A 17517-nucleotide genomic window follows, 5' to 3' on the forward strand; every position below is an offset into this window, starting at 1 on the left:
CTTACCTAATGAGTAAATGGTACCCAGAAACCTACAATTCGTCCTGCCCCTTCTGTGGAGCAGTTGGCACACTCTTTCACGCGGTTTGGGAATGTCAAGAAAATCCAGACTTGGACAGCAATCCCGATCCGACTCATGAGCGCTGGGAGGCAACCCTTCATAGCCACAGCCCACTCGACCAGAAATTGCTGGTTGAGAGGGGCCGGATTATGATGGCGACTAATGGGTTCTCGTACTGAACCCACCCAGTTTTTGTGCTCTGAATAAATGTTTTTCCTCCTCCTCCTCCCTTCAAGCTGTGTCTCCAAGTCTTCACCACTTGCCTGGCGAATCCGTCGGCGGATACATGAATGCACTATGGAACTGGCTTCAAGTTGTACTTTCGGGCCTTTAGAAGGGGCTTTCATGGCGGCCACAGCATGCCCCATGTCGGCAACTACTGCTCTTACAATTGCTGCGATGAAGGTTGCTACATCGTCCATTCTTCCATTCGTCGTTCTCTTGCGGCGTTTATGTAATTTAAAAAAAAATAAATTCAAAATTTTCTCGCTCTCTTTCTTTTATCTTTTTAATGGAAACCATCTTTCGTGGTTTTACTCTAAATTATCAAGAATATAGTGTCAGTCAATGAGCACACAAATTAGCTATAGATTAACTTTGATTAACCTTGGTGAGAAGAGAAATATTTTTTTTTGCATGGCAACGTTCACAAACGCCTCACACACCGCCGAACGGATTGTCTGTAAAGCGTAGAATAAATGCACGTGTAGCCACGGTGGCCAAATTGTGATGACGTCAATTTTTCAATGTGAAGTCTACCTCTACATTACACTCGCAAAAACGGATTGCTTAATAAAAATTGCCGGCTTTTCCTCGGTACTCTTTTTAACCATATAATAGGAAAGATATCTAATATGTTTTGGATGCATCCTCGTGAGTTCTAAGTTATGTAAGAGAAGAAAGAGTAAATAGTTATGTAAGAGAAGAAAGAGTAAATGATTTTCTTAACGTTGCTGAATGTGCATTAAAGGGAAAAAGCGTAACACACTGCCGGCATGCATTGTTCCGTGCAAGAAATCCTTTAGATAAAGAGCATCAACGCGGTTAAATAACACTTGGTTCTGAAACAATAACTTCTATTTCACCCAGAATCAGAAGTGCACTATAAATAGCTGGTGTAATGGAAACAATAATTATTCCATGCAAAAGAAAGGTGCAGTCAAGTATAAAGTGTAATAAAAAATTGATAAATATTTAAACGGGTAATTAATTGCAAGTTAACGCTGGTGCTACCGCGAAGGGCCAAATCGTTCTTGGAGGAAAACGTAGCTTGCTATCGAAGAAAACAAGTGGCCCATTAGTAGTTCAAAAACCATTTAATAAATGGTTACGCACAGAGTGTGTTCCTGAACGAAATTTTAGGTGGATAAGCAATAAAAATTTCGTATGCAATCGATGGACCTCTTGCAATTTACGCTTATTGAAAAAAAGTTTCGCGCATTACATAAAACTAAATGTTTTCTAGTTCCCAATCTGTTCTGCTGAGCTGGAAACGCAATGATTAGTCCAGGGTGAATCACTGGTTATTGTTTCAGTTCACTACAGGATATCGACGGGCAACCAAACTTATTTCACGCAGAAACACTTGCAAAGGCACAGTCTCTTCTTTCTTTCGATTTCAATGAGGAGCAAAGTTCTCATCATTGCGCGGAGTCGTTTTTGCCCGCGTGTTATGAACATCAAATGAAGCGGAAGAATTTTACTTTCACTTATTCCAAACAGTTCCAAGCCCCACCTCTCTCTTTGAAATTAACAGTTCCCGGACCCATTTAATCGGTTTCATTTCATTAATCTCCGCTCTGTTAAAGTAACGGGTGGAGGCGCGTACCTCTGGCTTTAGCTGTGTTCGTGATGAAATGTTCCTAAAAAGCAAGCAGAAGTGAGTAATCTGAAGTTCGTGAAATCACAGTGGGGAACTCAGGCGCCACACCAATGTTTCTGGTAGATTTAATAGTGCGCGCATGAATGTGCAACAATTTGTTATAAGTTTTCAGAACTCACCTTTTTACGGCTATGTCCGATCTTGATTCATATATTTTAGTGTCTAGTTTAGTAGTACTAGCCTTTATGTCTTGCAGAAAAACGAATTAAACTTTTCGCGATGAATGTAACCAGCCTTTTTCTTCGTAAGGACAGGTATTTATAGACAATGCCTGCACAAATCTTTTCTTGAAGTGGATGAATACGGTAAACACTTCGCTCAGACTGTTCGTACAGCGCGGCACCAAGTCGATGCGACCGCTGTAACACTAACCCAACGCTCTCCTTTGCTAGGTGACATCAAAGCCCATCTTGATAGTTTGCCAACAATGAGCATGGTGTGGAAAATTCCCGCTTTCAGGTCCAGTTCAGATCCGCCCATTATCTAGCTTGCGACCTAATCTGGAAGTCTTTTCAGGTCTTACCCGTCAAAGCTCAGGCCATTTAGTATACCGGGTGTTTCAGCTTGAAGTGAACCAAAGTTTTTTTCAATAGACTTTTTCAATTTTTTTTAATTTTTGCTATGAAGGCGGCTTCTGCGGCGCAATATTAACTGCGTTGGCCGACATCAGAAAAAATGTAAATAATGTTAACTTGTTAGCCGAATAACTAATTTCTGATAACTAACTTTTTAACTATAGAAATTAGGCTAATGGTTGCAATTGAAGATTTTTAGGCGGCCGTCAGTAATATCCAGAGAGTATTTATAATTTCGAAAATGCTACTATGTCAGCCGCTGTGGCTCTACAAAATTTGAATTTCTTTACAACTTGCGTGCACTGGAGGGTTTACTTTACCTCCATGCTTTCGAAAGAGCATGTTTTCTCGCAATATGCAGCCAAATTTTTCGAGCTACAGCGGCGAGGGTAATCGCGTTTTAGAAATTCTTAACATTGATATGCCTGCTACTAAGAGCCGGATACGTGTCTCTAATTGCAACCAGTAGCCTAAATGTTGCAAGGTAAAAAAGTAATTATCATAAATTAGATGGGCTTCTAAAAAGTTAACATTATTTCCATGTTTTCTGATGTATGTTGATGCAGGTATCATTGTGCCGCAGAAGCCGCCTTCATACTTGCAAAAGCTTATTTAATAAAATTCGAAACACCTGGTGTAGGTTATATAAAGCAATTATGTATTACTTTCGACAAGCTAGATGATTAGAGGGTTTTAATAATTTACTACTGAGGATAGTTACGCAGCCAGAGAAGTCAAAATAAAATAAATTAGTCTTTAAAAAAGCTGCAAAATTTAGCTGTCTGTAATAAATCAGTGAATTATCGCCATAATTTGGTCAACCATAGAGCTGGTTTTCTAACACGTTTTGTGTCGATCAGGCAGAACCAAGAGCCACGGATATGTTGACATATAGTGCGTTTCTGTTGCTTTCTTCGTGTCTTGCAGTGCTAAATGTGACCCCGTCATAACAGCGTCCTGTCCTAGGCCACCAACTGGAACACCGCTATTTCAGCGCTCAATCGTCCTACTTCACTCTGACTGTTCACAAAATGAGTAGAGTAGATTCATACGCCTCTTAAATTTCTTCTTGATGCAGAGGCACACAAGCAAGGAAGGTATGTGCTGGCGTTCGGGGTCTTTATTTTTCAGGCAGTGGTATCATTGCACCATCGATTTCCTGACCAGGAATCGATCTGATGCGCAGAGCATTGGAATCGATCGATTTATCACCGTGTTCACTGCATCTCAACTATACGTCTTATAGGTGCGGTTTCCTTCTTCACTTCATGCCTCAACAGCGTATATAAAAAGACCATATATTGAGAGGGGCACGAAAGACTGCGTAGGATTTCCTTCTGCGAAAGTAAGCATGAAAGAAAAAAATGTTTCGTTTCTCAATGCGAATTGAAGCTTGAACCTAGAATACAACAAAGAAGAAAGTGAACTTTCATTATTGCGCCTGGATTCCGAAAATCATATCACGTCTGTCGTGCTCTCGGGGTTTCATAATCGTCGCTCTACGTATAGCTTAGTGCACGTCTTGAGGGTTGGAATGGATAGAGAAGCCAGTAAGAACCGCACTGTGAAAGAATTATTCAGTTGAAAGCACGACTGCCGCCTGTAAGGCTCTATTTAAGGTTGAGCGATAATTACAATAGTTCCACCTTATTACAGAAGCTCCTGATTTCGGACCAACCTGTATGCAGCCACGCGGCGTCAAATTTTTCTCGACCGCAGTTCTGAGCTAAAGCCCTCTGCCAATCCTTTCGTCATTTTCTATGCGGATGCCACACACAATAGGCCGTGTAATAACAAAAGCAGTGCACTGGCCTTGCAACCCTATTTATCACAATGCGTAAATGTTTACACGCGAGGACACTCCTCGCTCCTGTTGTGTGGAGCTGATAGGTGTGCAGGAGTCGTTTCCTCCTGTGGCCTTGCTTACCTTGCATCCAAGGGAACGCATTTTCATCCTCACCGGAGTTCTTCAGTTGATGCGCCTACTGCAGAAGAACTGAGGATTGGGCGAGTTGGTTGTGATCCATCGAATTAAGAACCAGTGCTAAAAAACTCACACAGAGGACGAGACGAGACACACGAAGAGACACGTGTGTCTCGTCTCGTCCTCTGTGTGTGTTTTTTAGCGCTGGTTCTTAATGCGATGGATACGCCTACCCCGATGCGTGAACAGCAGACCCGTAATTTTCCCAAGTATATATCGCACGGCCGCTCACATTTGCAGTCAATATATTTCTGTGGTTTTCTCGGGACCGCCAGAGTTCGCAAACAAAATCAGGCAAGGTGGGCCGCCTATGCATCCCGTTCTCTACGCCGCCTCCACTCCTGAATCTGAGAGCCGCCAACGGTCTTAATGACTTCGAAAGATATCTCCGTCGAGGCGCATGTATTTAATCCCTCCGGAGGCCGTAACCCACTCTCGCGGCCTCACCCTAGAAGAGGAGATTCCGCTTCGGACTATAAGAGTCGGGGTTGCACTCACTTTGGTTGTCGTTTGTGACCACTTCACTTCCGAGGCTTGTTTACCCTCCCCCAGCGCCCAATATACCAATCACAGGCGGCTTTCACCATGTACTTGGGATAACAATTATCGTTAGCCTGACTACGCCCACTGAAGGACGAGAAGCTCTGCCACATCTCTCCAATCGACCCTACCCAGTTCCACCTGCAGCCACCCGGTCCACGAAACTTCTTAATCTCATCCGCCCACCTAACTTTCTGCCGCCCCCTGATACGCTAGTTGCCTTCTCTTGGAAACCACTCCGTTACCCTTATTGCCTTCGCATCACATGCCGTGCCCGAACCTAGTTCTTCCTCCTGGTTTTGACCAGGATGTCCCTAACCCGCGTTTCTTCTTTTACTCGCTCTGCCCGCTTGCCGTCTCTTAACGTTAGACCTATCATTTTTCTTTCCATGGCTCGCTCCGTTGTCCATAACTAAAGCTGAACTCTTTTCATTAGTTTCCAGCTTTCTGCTCTTTAGGTGATTACTTGTAAGGTACAGCTGTAATACACTTTTCTCGTGAGAGATAGCGGTAAAGTGCCATTCACCATCTGAGAGAACCTGCCATATGCACTCCACGCCAACCTTTCTCTAGTTATTTCTTAGAAGAACCGAAGTTTGGGCAAGTTGGTAATGCTTCATAATTTTTTTGCATCAGAGCAACACAACGAGGACAAGAGCGAGAAGTTACACACTGAATCCATGATAAACACTTCTGGGTGTTATGCTTTGACTGACGATGCGCATGTGCATAGATTTTTTTGCAATGTATAAATTTATGCCTTTTTTCCAATAAAGCATAGTTGTAAGATCAGCGACCCGTCTTTGTATCATTTCTCGCTCTTGTCCTCGTTGCTTTGCGCTATTGCAAATTTATGAAGTACTTATTTGGCTGTCGCGATAAGGATCTGCGGTCACTACCTGTCTTAAGTAGGTTTATTCCCTTACCACTTCCAACACCTTGCTACCAATAGAAAACTGTGGGCCAGCCGAGCTGAAAAACAGGCAAGAATCCAGAATCTGGCCGATAATACTTTTGGCCAGACAGTTCGTCATCCTACGACCGTTACGCGCACGGACCGCATGATGAATTGCTTTTAGCCTTCGTTTTATCAGCAAATATTCATTCTTTTATGCAGCCATTCGCCTTGTTTCATTCCCATTCCCATTCAAAACCCATTCCCCTCGTATGCCTTGACGCACATACTTTTGTCTGGACAAAAGCCTTTTTGAACGCAATTTTTTTGCCTTATCTCTACTGGTGGCATTCTCACAATGTATCCCAGTGGTTGCTAAGGTTACTGAGGTGGTTCCTTAAATTAATAAAATGGTAGCAGGCGGAAGCGGCATGCCCGAGCACCACACTCGAAACTAAGCTATGTCGGTATATATATATATATATATATATATATATATATATATATATATATATATATATATATATATATATATATATATATATATATATATATATATATATATATATATGCGTGTCTGGAAGGCGTCGGAGTGGGGCCACTCAGTCCGGACATCCGTGTAATAATTATGCGTCAAGCGCTTGCCGCAGATTGTTCTGGATGGCGTAAAACGATTAAGCGTTTTTACAGCATATACATGCTAGTTAAGTCAGAGACTAGCTCCTGGCAGGGTTTCGAACCAATAAACCCAATTCCACGCCTTAACCAATATTGATATGAACATTGGGCCTCAACCGTTTGTCGTAGAGCGTTCGGGGTCGCGGCACGCGATTTCGCGTTTCGCGCAGCATAAACTTAATAGTTAAGTTAGATTCTAGCACGATGCAGTGATTCGAACTGGCGTACTAGGCAGGGTATGTTAACGCTCGATATTCGATCGTTGCCTCGGCGTCGGCTGACTTCAAAGCAAAAGTTTTATGAGCCTAGCGGCGCCAATTTCGCTGCGTCTGCACGAATGACCGAAACAGGAGGAGCGGAGCTGCGTAACCACGTGACTCACCGCAGCTGCAGCCGCGCGCTCCGCCGTCGCCGCAGCCGCTGCTCTCTGCCTATCCAGTGTCTCGCTATGGACGAGCCAAGGCAGCCGGTGCCGGCGTTCTCGAGAGCGGGTAATAGCAGACATCTGGCCGAGTCTGATCATCCGGTCAACATTGCTAACCGTGCGAGGGAGCACTTAGCAATCGATAGGGAGCGTAAATGCGCTAAACGGGCAGCCAAAACCGACGAAGAGCGGGAGTCTCGCTGGCTGAAAGGAGAGCGAAATATGCCGAGAGAAGACCGCGACGAGCCTTGGAAGCAGCCGAGGCGGAGACTCGGGAGCCGCTGGAAGTCAACTCTCGCAGTGCGGGAGGCACAACGAGCCACTTGATCCGTCTATCAGGGCCACGACAGCCTCCGAAAGTGACTTCACATGTAATCGGTCTGGATTTGTGAACGGTTAAGCTTCAGCTTTCATAACTACGGTTAGCTGAGTTAAGCCGCATCCATTTCATTCTCGAATTCTCCTGTTCGTCAAGGTCGTTAAACGATCCAGCAGACTCCCTTCAGAGGGGCACACAAACCAACACACTTGAATCATTTTTAGTGCGAAAAGCCTTACTCCTCCCATGCTGAGCCTGAAGCTCATCTGGCTCTTAGATTTGAGCTCTAACGGGAGGCGCGCCGCATGTGCAAAATCTCTCGTGGAAGGCGTTCTTCATTTTCAGCTTCGTCGCCACAGCTATGTGCTGGGCAGCCACGCCAGGCGCTGCGCTGGCTGCGTCTGGGCTGCCCCTCCTCGCCAGTTGTGGAATTTGATGTTACACGTGATACACTCTTGTGCTTGGCTGTCACGTCCACCGCGGCGCGGAGCGCCGCTTTCGACGCTCGCTGTCGCACTTGTGGCACGTGATGTATCACGTGATTAGCTCTCGAAAAATTTTGCACTCGCTGTAGTGTTGAAAGAACAAAGATGAAAGAAAGCTAAACTGTGTATTCTGGCTTAGCTGAGTTGAACCACAGCCACTTTACAGGGAACTGGTTTGATGACAAAGCGGCTATGAACTCCTGCCGAAAGGAGGGCCGTGCGGTGGCGGTCGCGTGAGGGGTTTACATGGAGACGGTCAAGCATCAGCCAGCCGTGTTTGATGCGGGAGAGGCGGTCGATTGGGGCGGTCTTGTGTGCCCCTATGAGTTCTGCGAGCGCGTTGTAGATGCCGAGTTGGAGGAGATGTGAGTTGTCGCATTGGGGCAGCCCCAGTGCTGCTTTGTACGCTCAACTTATAATGCTGTTCACAGCTTCGTCGTGCTTGCGGCGCATGTGACAGTAGTGACAGGGGTAGACTATGCTGCAGATGACGAATAAAGAAAAAAATTAAAATTGGGTTTGGGGAAATGGAACTGGCGCAGTATCCGTCTCACATCTCGGCGGACGACTAAACCTCACCGCAAGAGAACAGACAAAGGAGGGACTGAGAGAAGAAAGAAAGAGGTGCCACAGTGGAGGCCTCGGGAATAAATTTGACCACCCGTGAATCATAACGTCCCGGGTTCGAAACCGACCGTGGTGGCTGCATTTCGATGGAGGCGAAACTTTAAGGCACCCGTGTGCTGTGTGATGCCAGAGCACGTTAAAGAAAAAATTGCAAGTTGAAATTTGGTTTTTGGGAACGAAAATGGCGCAGTATCTGTTTCACATCTCGTGAGACACCTGTACCACGCCGCAAGGAAATGAGTAAAGGAGAGGCTGAGAGAAGAAAGGAAGAAAGAAGTGTCGAAGTGGAGGGCTGAAGCCAAAAGGCAGCTCACAGATAGCTCATTTTACCGTCTCCTAGACTGCGACCCAACAGCCAAGTTTAAAATTGTTTTGGAAAAGACGCTATCCAATCTCATTCTGGGTAATAAACCAGAAAAAAGTACAGTCAATTCAATAATTCCACTCAGCCCTGTAGCAGGCAGATTTTACTTACTGCCCAAAATTCACAAACCTAACAACCCTGGCCGACCAATCATTTCCGGAATAGGAACCGTAACTTAAAGGCTGTCGAGCTACGTTAACACCATAATCAATAAAATTCCTGCTACATTTCAATCCTTCATACGGGACACAAGTCATTTCCTATACGACATGGACGAACTCAACATCCCCCAGGGTGCCTTGCTTGTAACCCTTGATGTTGCGTCCCTCTATACCAACATTCCTCACTCCGATGGCATCCGGTGAGTTTTGCAGTTTATTGAGAAACAAAACTTAAGTTCTAATGTTGATGGCCCCACGCTAGCTATACTGTTGAAATTAATATTGGAACTTAACAACTCCGAATTTGATAGCAGACACTATGTTCAGATGAACGGAACGTCAATGGGTACGTGGATTGGTCATAACTATGCCAACATATTTATGGGTTCATTAAAAGACCTGTTTCTTGCTACACAACCAATAAATCCCTTCTACTATAAGCGATTCATTGACGACAATTTTCTCATTTGACAGCATGGTGAAGCAGAACTTCTATCATTCATCTCTAGTTTTAATAATGCGCATGAGGCCATTACTTTCTCTCATTCTTACTCGCCAGCCATAATTAGGTTTCTAGACGTGACAGGATCAATAAAGAATGGCAAACTTATCACTGATGTATACCGGAAACCTAGCAACAGAACTCAATACTTACACTTCGAAAGCAGCCATCTTAAACACTGGAAGACTAGCATCCCATATGGAAAAGTCGTCCGCTTGAAACGGATATGCTCTGACGAGCGCGACTTCGAAAAAAACTGTACCAACCTCCGAGACACCCTGATTAAGAAGAAATACCCAGCGCGACTAATAAACGATGCGTAGAACGCGCAGGCCTTCTTGACCGCGAGGCACTCCTCAAAGCAGAAAACCAAACATCAAGTCAATCACAAATCAACCTGGTGCTTATTCACTCCTCATCGATTCCAAACGTCGCGGGCATTTTGAGAAAAAAAACACCATGTCAACCTCATGCAAAGGGATCGAATCAAGCACATTTTTCAGCAAGCTTACCGTGTTGTCTACCCCCGTGGCAAAAACCTCCGTGACATTTTCACTTCTTCCAAAACAAGCGCAAGTGTGCCAAACGGCTGTCGCCCATGCAAAAAATCGCGTTGCAAAGTCTGCGCGCCGATGAAGACATCAGAAATGGCTTCCAGCACAGCATCAGCTTTTATTGTGAAAATTCGAGGTAACTATTCATGTGGTACATGCAACGTAATCTACATGCATGAATGTTCAATCTGTAAGATTCAATATATTGGCCAAACAGAAACATTGTTCCGATATCGTTTCAATAATCATAAAGCTCATTGCAAGACAGTGCCTAACCTTCCTATCTCTAAACACGTGAAAGATACTAAGCACCCTTTTGAAAAAAATTCAAGTAGCTTTACTGGAATCGGGCTTCAAGACCCACTATGAGCGTGAAGTTCGCGAATCATTTCTCATACACAAGTTCAACACTGTCTCTTGCGATCTTAATGAAAATGTTGCAAAGCTGACTTGCCTTGCGTCTTAACCGCAAGGGAAGTCCGCTCAACCTTTCATCATACCGTCAAATTGCACTCGCCAGCTGCGTCGGCAAAGTCATGGAAAGAATGCTGCTCACACGCGTGGAATAGTACTTGGAGCGATGAGATTTGTCCAACCTTCATGTCTGGGTTCCGACGGGGCCGCTCTTCTATCGACAACGTGGTTGACCTTGTAACGTCGGTGCACCACAGCAAAAGTTTGAAAAGATTGACCGTGGCATTTTTTTTGGATATAAAGGGCGCGTACGACAACGTAACGCATCACGCCATTTTGGACTCAATGGAAGCGGCTGAGATCGGAGGCCGCACGTTCAGCCGGAGACGCAGCTATTTATCAGAGATGTCGTTTTTTGTCCTGACTGTGGACGGACCAACGTCCTTACACCGAAATTCGCGCTGAGTCCCTCAGGGTGGAGTGCTGAGCCCAGTTCTCTTCACCCTTGCTCTTATCGGCCTGGTCGACGTATTGCCACAATCTGCTCAGATCTCGGTATATGCAGACGACATCTGTATTTGGGCATCAGGGGTGACCCTTCCTCAAGCTCGTGCAAGACTTCAAAAAGCGGCATCGATATTGACATCTTATCTTCGCTTGCAGGGCCTGAACATTTCGACCGAAAAGTGTTCACTTGTGGCGTTCACACGCAAAATAATGTCACGTTATACCATTCGCATCAATGGCGAAGCCATTCCCTATGAGAGAAGCCACATATTCCTTGGTGTTGTCATCGACAGGAACCTCTCGTGGAGTCCACATATCTACGACATGAGAAAGAGACTAGTTTCGATTGTCCACGTCCTCACCTTCCTCGGGGGAAAGTCCTGGGGCGCATCAGTGCGCTTGATGCTACAACTGTATCGTTCCCTATTTCTGGGCTACATGCGGTACAGTCTTCCGATAATCAGTTCCATTAGAAAAACAAACATCAAGACTCTTCCAAGTGTGCACGCGCAAGCTCTCCGTATCTGTCTTGGACTGCCTAAGGAACATCCTGTTACTACATACATTGCTGTTGACACCATGAGAACACATATTCGGCACCTCACACGGGTTTCCTGTCATCACCTCGCAACACTCCCAATAATTAGGCCGCGTACTGCATTCGCCAAAGTCATTGAAGCCCATCGCGCATATCTTCCATCGCAGTTCACCCCTGCGTCACGACCGAGCTCACCCTTATGGAGTCTTCCTGAACCTCGGGTTCACCTCTATATTCCTGACATTGCAAATAAAGCTGGTGTATCACTGCCCGGTCTCAAACAACTGACATTGAATCACCTGCATTCTTACCACAGTCACCGCATACATATTTACACAGATGGATCAGTTCACTCGACCAGTTCTGCGGGGTCGGTGGTGATACCGGCCTGATCCATCTTCATGAAAGTGAAGACGACCTATCCAACATCTTCAACTGGTGCGGAACTCTCAGCCTGACGGGCTGCGGTAGAGTTCATCAGTCAAGAACCTCCACATGACTGGACGGTTTTCACTGACTCTAAAGCAGCCCTTCAAGCCCTGCAAGCTGCGCTACGCCGCGGGTCGCAGGAGCAACTTGTTGCTGAGATCCGTCTACTGTACAACGGCATCGTTTCCAAAGGTCATGACATCATTTTTCAATGGCTGCCAGGACACTGTGGTATTAACGGTAATCACCAGGCCGATGCGGCTACGCGTTCTGCTCCCAACGACGGACTTCCAGTCAGGATCCCAATATCAAGACCTGACGCAGCGTGTGGGCTTCGCCCTTTGGCGCTGGAGCTCACACTTTCAGCGTGGAACACGGGAGAGTTTTGCAACCTCCGCCTCAAGGCACTGAACCCTGAACTGCGCCTTCGTCTTCCACGTAACTTAGAACGTCGAGACGCAACACTGTTATGCCGTTAATGGATCGGTGTTGCATTTACCAATTACTATGCTTTCCGGATGGGGATGGCCGACAGCCCTACCTGTGAGAGCTGTGGTTTTGAGGAGACCTTCGCTCATCTTCTCTGTGAGTACCCTGCATTTGCGAGTGCAAGACATACACTGTGTTGTGCCCTGGACCGCCTCGATCCTCGCCCATTAACAGAGCAAAAGATCCTCGGTCCGTGGCCACAGCAGTCGACTGCCCTCATGGCATACAAGGCACTCTTTACCTACATGAGAGTGACTGGATTGAGTGACAAATTGTGACAGCGTTGTGCGCGTGTGTGTTATGCCTTTTTTCCCTTCTCTATTCCTCCTTTTAGTCCCCTAATTCCTCTTCCCCCGTGCAGGGTAGCCAACCGGAACCCCTTTCTGGTTAAAATCCCTGCCTTTCCCTCCTCTTTATCTATCTATCTAACCGCATCATGTCATGTTTCATTTACGCTGATCATTTTCTTCCCAACTGTTTTGCGCTCTTTGCTTCTATCGCTAGGATGATATCACATCTCAGCACCATACCCCATAGTTTTTCACGAGACGTTGTTCAAACAATGGCATTCATCTGTGTTTTCATCTGTTTTTTTTTGTTGTTCGCCTTTTCTGGTGCATTTGAGCACACCACCAATTCTTTCCAAAGATCTGATTACAATCATCCTTCACGATTCATTAATCATGTTTGACTGTACTTACCAACACTTTTTCTTTCACTGCGGACTCACACTGAGTTGTTTGCAGCTGCTATCTGTCAACCGGAATGTTTCCCTCACCACGTGCGTGTACTATAAAAGCTGTCTTTCGCCTGTATCATATACTCTGAAGAAGGCCTGACCCTGGTCGAAACGTTAGAATAAAGATTGTTGCTTGTTCCACCGTGCGCCCACTCTATTGCGTTTATATATATATATATATATATATATATATATATATATATATATATATATATATATATATATATATATATATATATATATATATATATATATATATATATTACGAACGTAGGTTGCGTTGGCTCCGCAGGATTAAGTTTTAAGAGAAGTGGGCACTCCTACAGAGAGACATTTATTTTTCAACGTGTCGACCACAGTGCGGTCAGGACTGTAGAAGTCTTCAGGTCTGTAGAGGTCTCGCTCGCGTCAGATGGACGTTTTAAGTTTGTGAGCTGCAGCTGCACACACCAAGTCTCTCCCAAATCTTCCTCTATCGAAGCATGTAAACTCCGAAAGAGACGAATTTGTCCAACTAGAAGTAACAATTTTTCAAGGGGACTTCAAAAACAGGCGAGAACGCGAACAACGTTAATCCTATTACCACAAGTTTAATACTATTCAAGAAGGTCTTTACGAAAAGCCTGGTACCGTATCTTTTATTCACGACCTCCAAACAAAATACTACTACTCTTTTCGTTAATTGGCTAACTCAGATATACCCTTTATAACTCTTAGTGTATATCCCAGGCAATCATACCCCTCCTTACTTACACTATCCTGCCTCGTGCAGTATTGATAAGCTTTGACGTTCTTTCCTTAGATTTTTTCAACAACTTGAAATCTTTATACACAGCCCGGTCCTCCTCCACTACAAACAAGTATTCCCGGCGAAGTCGGTTCAACGACCCGAGGAGGGATAGGGATGCACTGTTCAGTGAAACCAAGACCCCCTGTGTAAGATCTTACACATGTGCTCGTTACTACGTAGCCCACTCCTTCCTTAACGTTCTAGCCTTCGGCTCACCGGAAATTAGTGAGACCCCCCAAAAGGCGCCTGGTTTAGCCTGTTCGCCGCTGCCAGTGTCATTGATTTAGCGGCGCCTCTTTGGCCACGCATCTGCAGCGGCGCCCATCTTAGTGTTTGTGCATTTTGTTTGCACGTTTTGCTTTCGTACGCCTGTGGTTGTCGCGCTGCCTATGTCCTCCGCACTGTGTTCCTCTCCCTTTCTCTTGTTTCGCCATCTTCTTTTTTACCCAATCATTTTTATTATACTAGTTCCCCCTTTTTTCTTTTCTTTCTATTTTTTGCTTCCTCCCCCAATCTTGTCAATATCTGCTCCCCGCACCCCATTTTTATTTTTTGTTTATTTTTTCCAACTGTTGTTGACACTTGCTTGTTACACTCCTTTCTCCTTTCTCCTATGCAGCTAACAAACTTAAAACGTCCATCTGACGCGAGACCATTACAGTCCTGAAGAAGACACCGCACCGCGGCCGAAAAGTTGATAAATAAATGTGTCTCTGTAGAAGTTCTCACTTTTCTCAAACATGTATATATATATATATATATATATATATATATATATATATATATATATATATATATATATATATATATATATATATATATATATATATATATATATATATATATATATATATATATATATATATATATATATATATATATATATATATATATATATATATATATATATATATATATATATATATATTTATAACACTCTCAAGGTTCGCTTACACGCAGTAAAACATAAATACCCACGAAAGCAGCAGATTGGACAGCCGTCGCCGTAGCTCAGTTGGTAAGAGCACCGGACGCGATATTCGGAGGTCGTGGGTTCGGATCCCACCGGCGGCATGGTTGTTTTTTCTGCTGCTTGATAAGTAATTTTCTTTAAAAAAACCCGATTGATTGGCACTACAAATAAAAAAGATTAAAAAACATTCCCCTATGCCCCTTGGTTTCGGTGACTGTTGGCTTCCTTGATATATATATATATATATATATATATATATATATATATATATATATATATATATATATATATACTATATATATATATATTGTGAGACTGAAGCTGCGACGCGGTCGCCCGCTTGAATGCCTAGCCTTTGATGTCACTTCCTTCTCCTCTTCTCTCCGAGCCTCCGAACTTTACTTCGTCTTTCTTGTCCCATCATCACAATCGGACACGACTGCGGAGCCCTCCACTACGGCACCTAATTCTTCCTTTTTTCTTTCACTCCCTCTCTTATCCCTTCCCTTACGGCACGGTTCAGGTGTCCAACGATATATGAGACAGTTACTGCGCCATTTCCTTTCTCCAAGAAACCAATTATTCACCACTGCGGACCTGAAAGGAAGAGACAACACCACAGTCCTTTACAAATACTGCGATTTATTACGGGGAGGATTCAACGAACGTGTGTGAAAGCACCAAGGCAACAGGGGTCAATCATATCGACGCACAGAGATCGTATAAGCACTGCAAACGACTCGACCGAAATGACAGTTGCGCTGAACAACAACGTTAAGCGAACCATGCGACCACATTCGCTTCAGCTCCGGCGGCCATGGTAGTTGGAAGAGGCACCATAACTTATTCTGTCCACAACATACTCAGTCTCGCAAGCGAACGACCCTTTGCTTCAACCGGGACACCAGCACTGAGAATCTGTTTCTTCTCCGCCTGTCCGAATTTGCCTGGAACGTTGCAGTACACACACGCCACATATTGTCACCTAACCGTTCAGTGATGACATAGGGCCCATCGTATTTCGCGGTCAGTTTACGCCCTGCCGACTGTAGGCCGCGTCGCAGCCAGACCTCGTCTAGAACTTTATAGTAAAGAGCTGAAGGTGGTCTACCGGTCCGATGTTAGTTTTCGGGGAAGCCCGTGCCGCCATTGGAACAGGTCTTGTAAAAAGTCAACGACGTAGTGTGCAGCGAGGGAGGGCACAGCGGCAATCTCCACAAATTTTGACAAATAATCTATAGCCACTGGTATATACCTGTTTCCCACTGCTGATGTTGGCAGAGGTTCAATGTGGTCAAAACCTGCAGTGTCAAATACATTCTTAGGCAAAGAGGTGGGCGCAAAAAACACGGGTTGGCATCCTGGATGACGCTTGCACTGCAGGAAGACTTCGCAGCTGGCAACGTACTTGCGGATGTTGCTGCCCACCTTGGGCCACCAGAAGCATTCCTGCGCCTTTCGCAACGTGGCTCGCTGGCCAATGTGCCCTACTGTGGGGCAGTCGTGAATGGCGTGGACACCTGCGCGCGCAGAGCAGCAGGAAGTACGAGGAGATGCTGTTCTTGCTGTTTTTGAGCCAGTGTCGGCGGGGCAACGTAGTCGGCGGGACAAACTTGGAGTTGCTCCCGTTGTCTCCAAGGGAAGCCATGATAGCCTCCAAATCTCGTTCATCGGTTTGGGCCTTTTTTAAATCCTGCTGACAAAATAAGAGCCAACTTTCGTTGAACCGAGTTCGAGAGCAGCCGTCACCACTGGGGTGTAGCAACAAGGCATCTGAATTGCGGTTAAGAGCCCCGGTCTGATGCCGCACATCATATGTGTATTCTTGAAGAGTAATTATCCAGCGAGCGAAATTGTGCTTGAGGGGCCGCTTTGTGAAAATCCAGGCCATTAGGGAATTATCCGTTACGATGGTGAATTTCCGTCCGATGAGGTAGTGGCGAAACTTGTCACCGAAACTCCAGACCACCGCCAGACATTTCAGCTCGTTGGAGTGGTAATGGCTTCCGGCATCGAACGGTTTGTGGCTAGCGTACGCAACGACGGGCTGAGCACCTTGAGAGTCGCGCTGGAGCAGAACCGACCTGGTTGGCGTCAGTGTGCACTTCAGTGTGCCAGTCTTCGCGAAAGTGACTAAGTACCGGGCACTGAGTCAGTTGATCTTTGAGCGCTTGAAAAGCTCGTTGCTACCGTTCACCCCATATGAAGTTCTCTCTCGTCAACAAACTCTTGACGGGAGCTGGTGTAGTGGCAAAATTTGCGACAAATTTCCGTAAATAGGAAGCCATGCCAAGGAATGTCTGTAGCTGCTTCACACTGTCGGGTGTGGGGTAATTCGTGACGGCCGCTATCCGCTGTGGCAGCGGGTGAATGTCCTCCGCAGAAATTTTCTAACCAAGGTAGGAGATCACCGACACACCAAACTTACTTTTCTCGCGGTTCATCCGGAAGGCAGCTTGGTATAACCTGGCCAGAACATTATCTAGATTTCGGAGATGCTCACCTTCGCTGCCACCGACGACCAAAATGTCATCGAGGTAGACCATACAGGCGTGATCTTTGAGAGAACCGAAAATCATGTTCATGGC

This window comes from Amblyomma americanum, chromosome 5, assembly GCF_052857255.1.
Source record: "Amblyomma americanum isolate KBUSLIRL-KWMA chromosome 5, ASM5285725v1, whole genome shotgun sequence".
Lineage (NCBI taxonomy): Eukaryota > Metazoa > Arthropoda > Arachnida > Ixodida > Ixodidae > Amblyomma > Amblyomma americanum.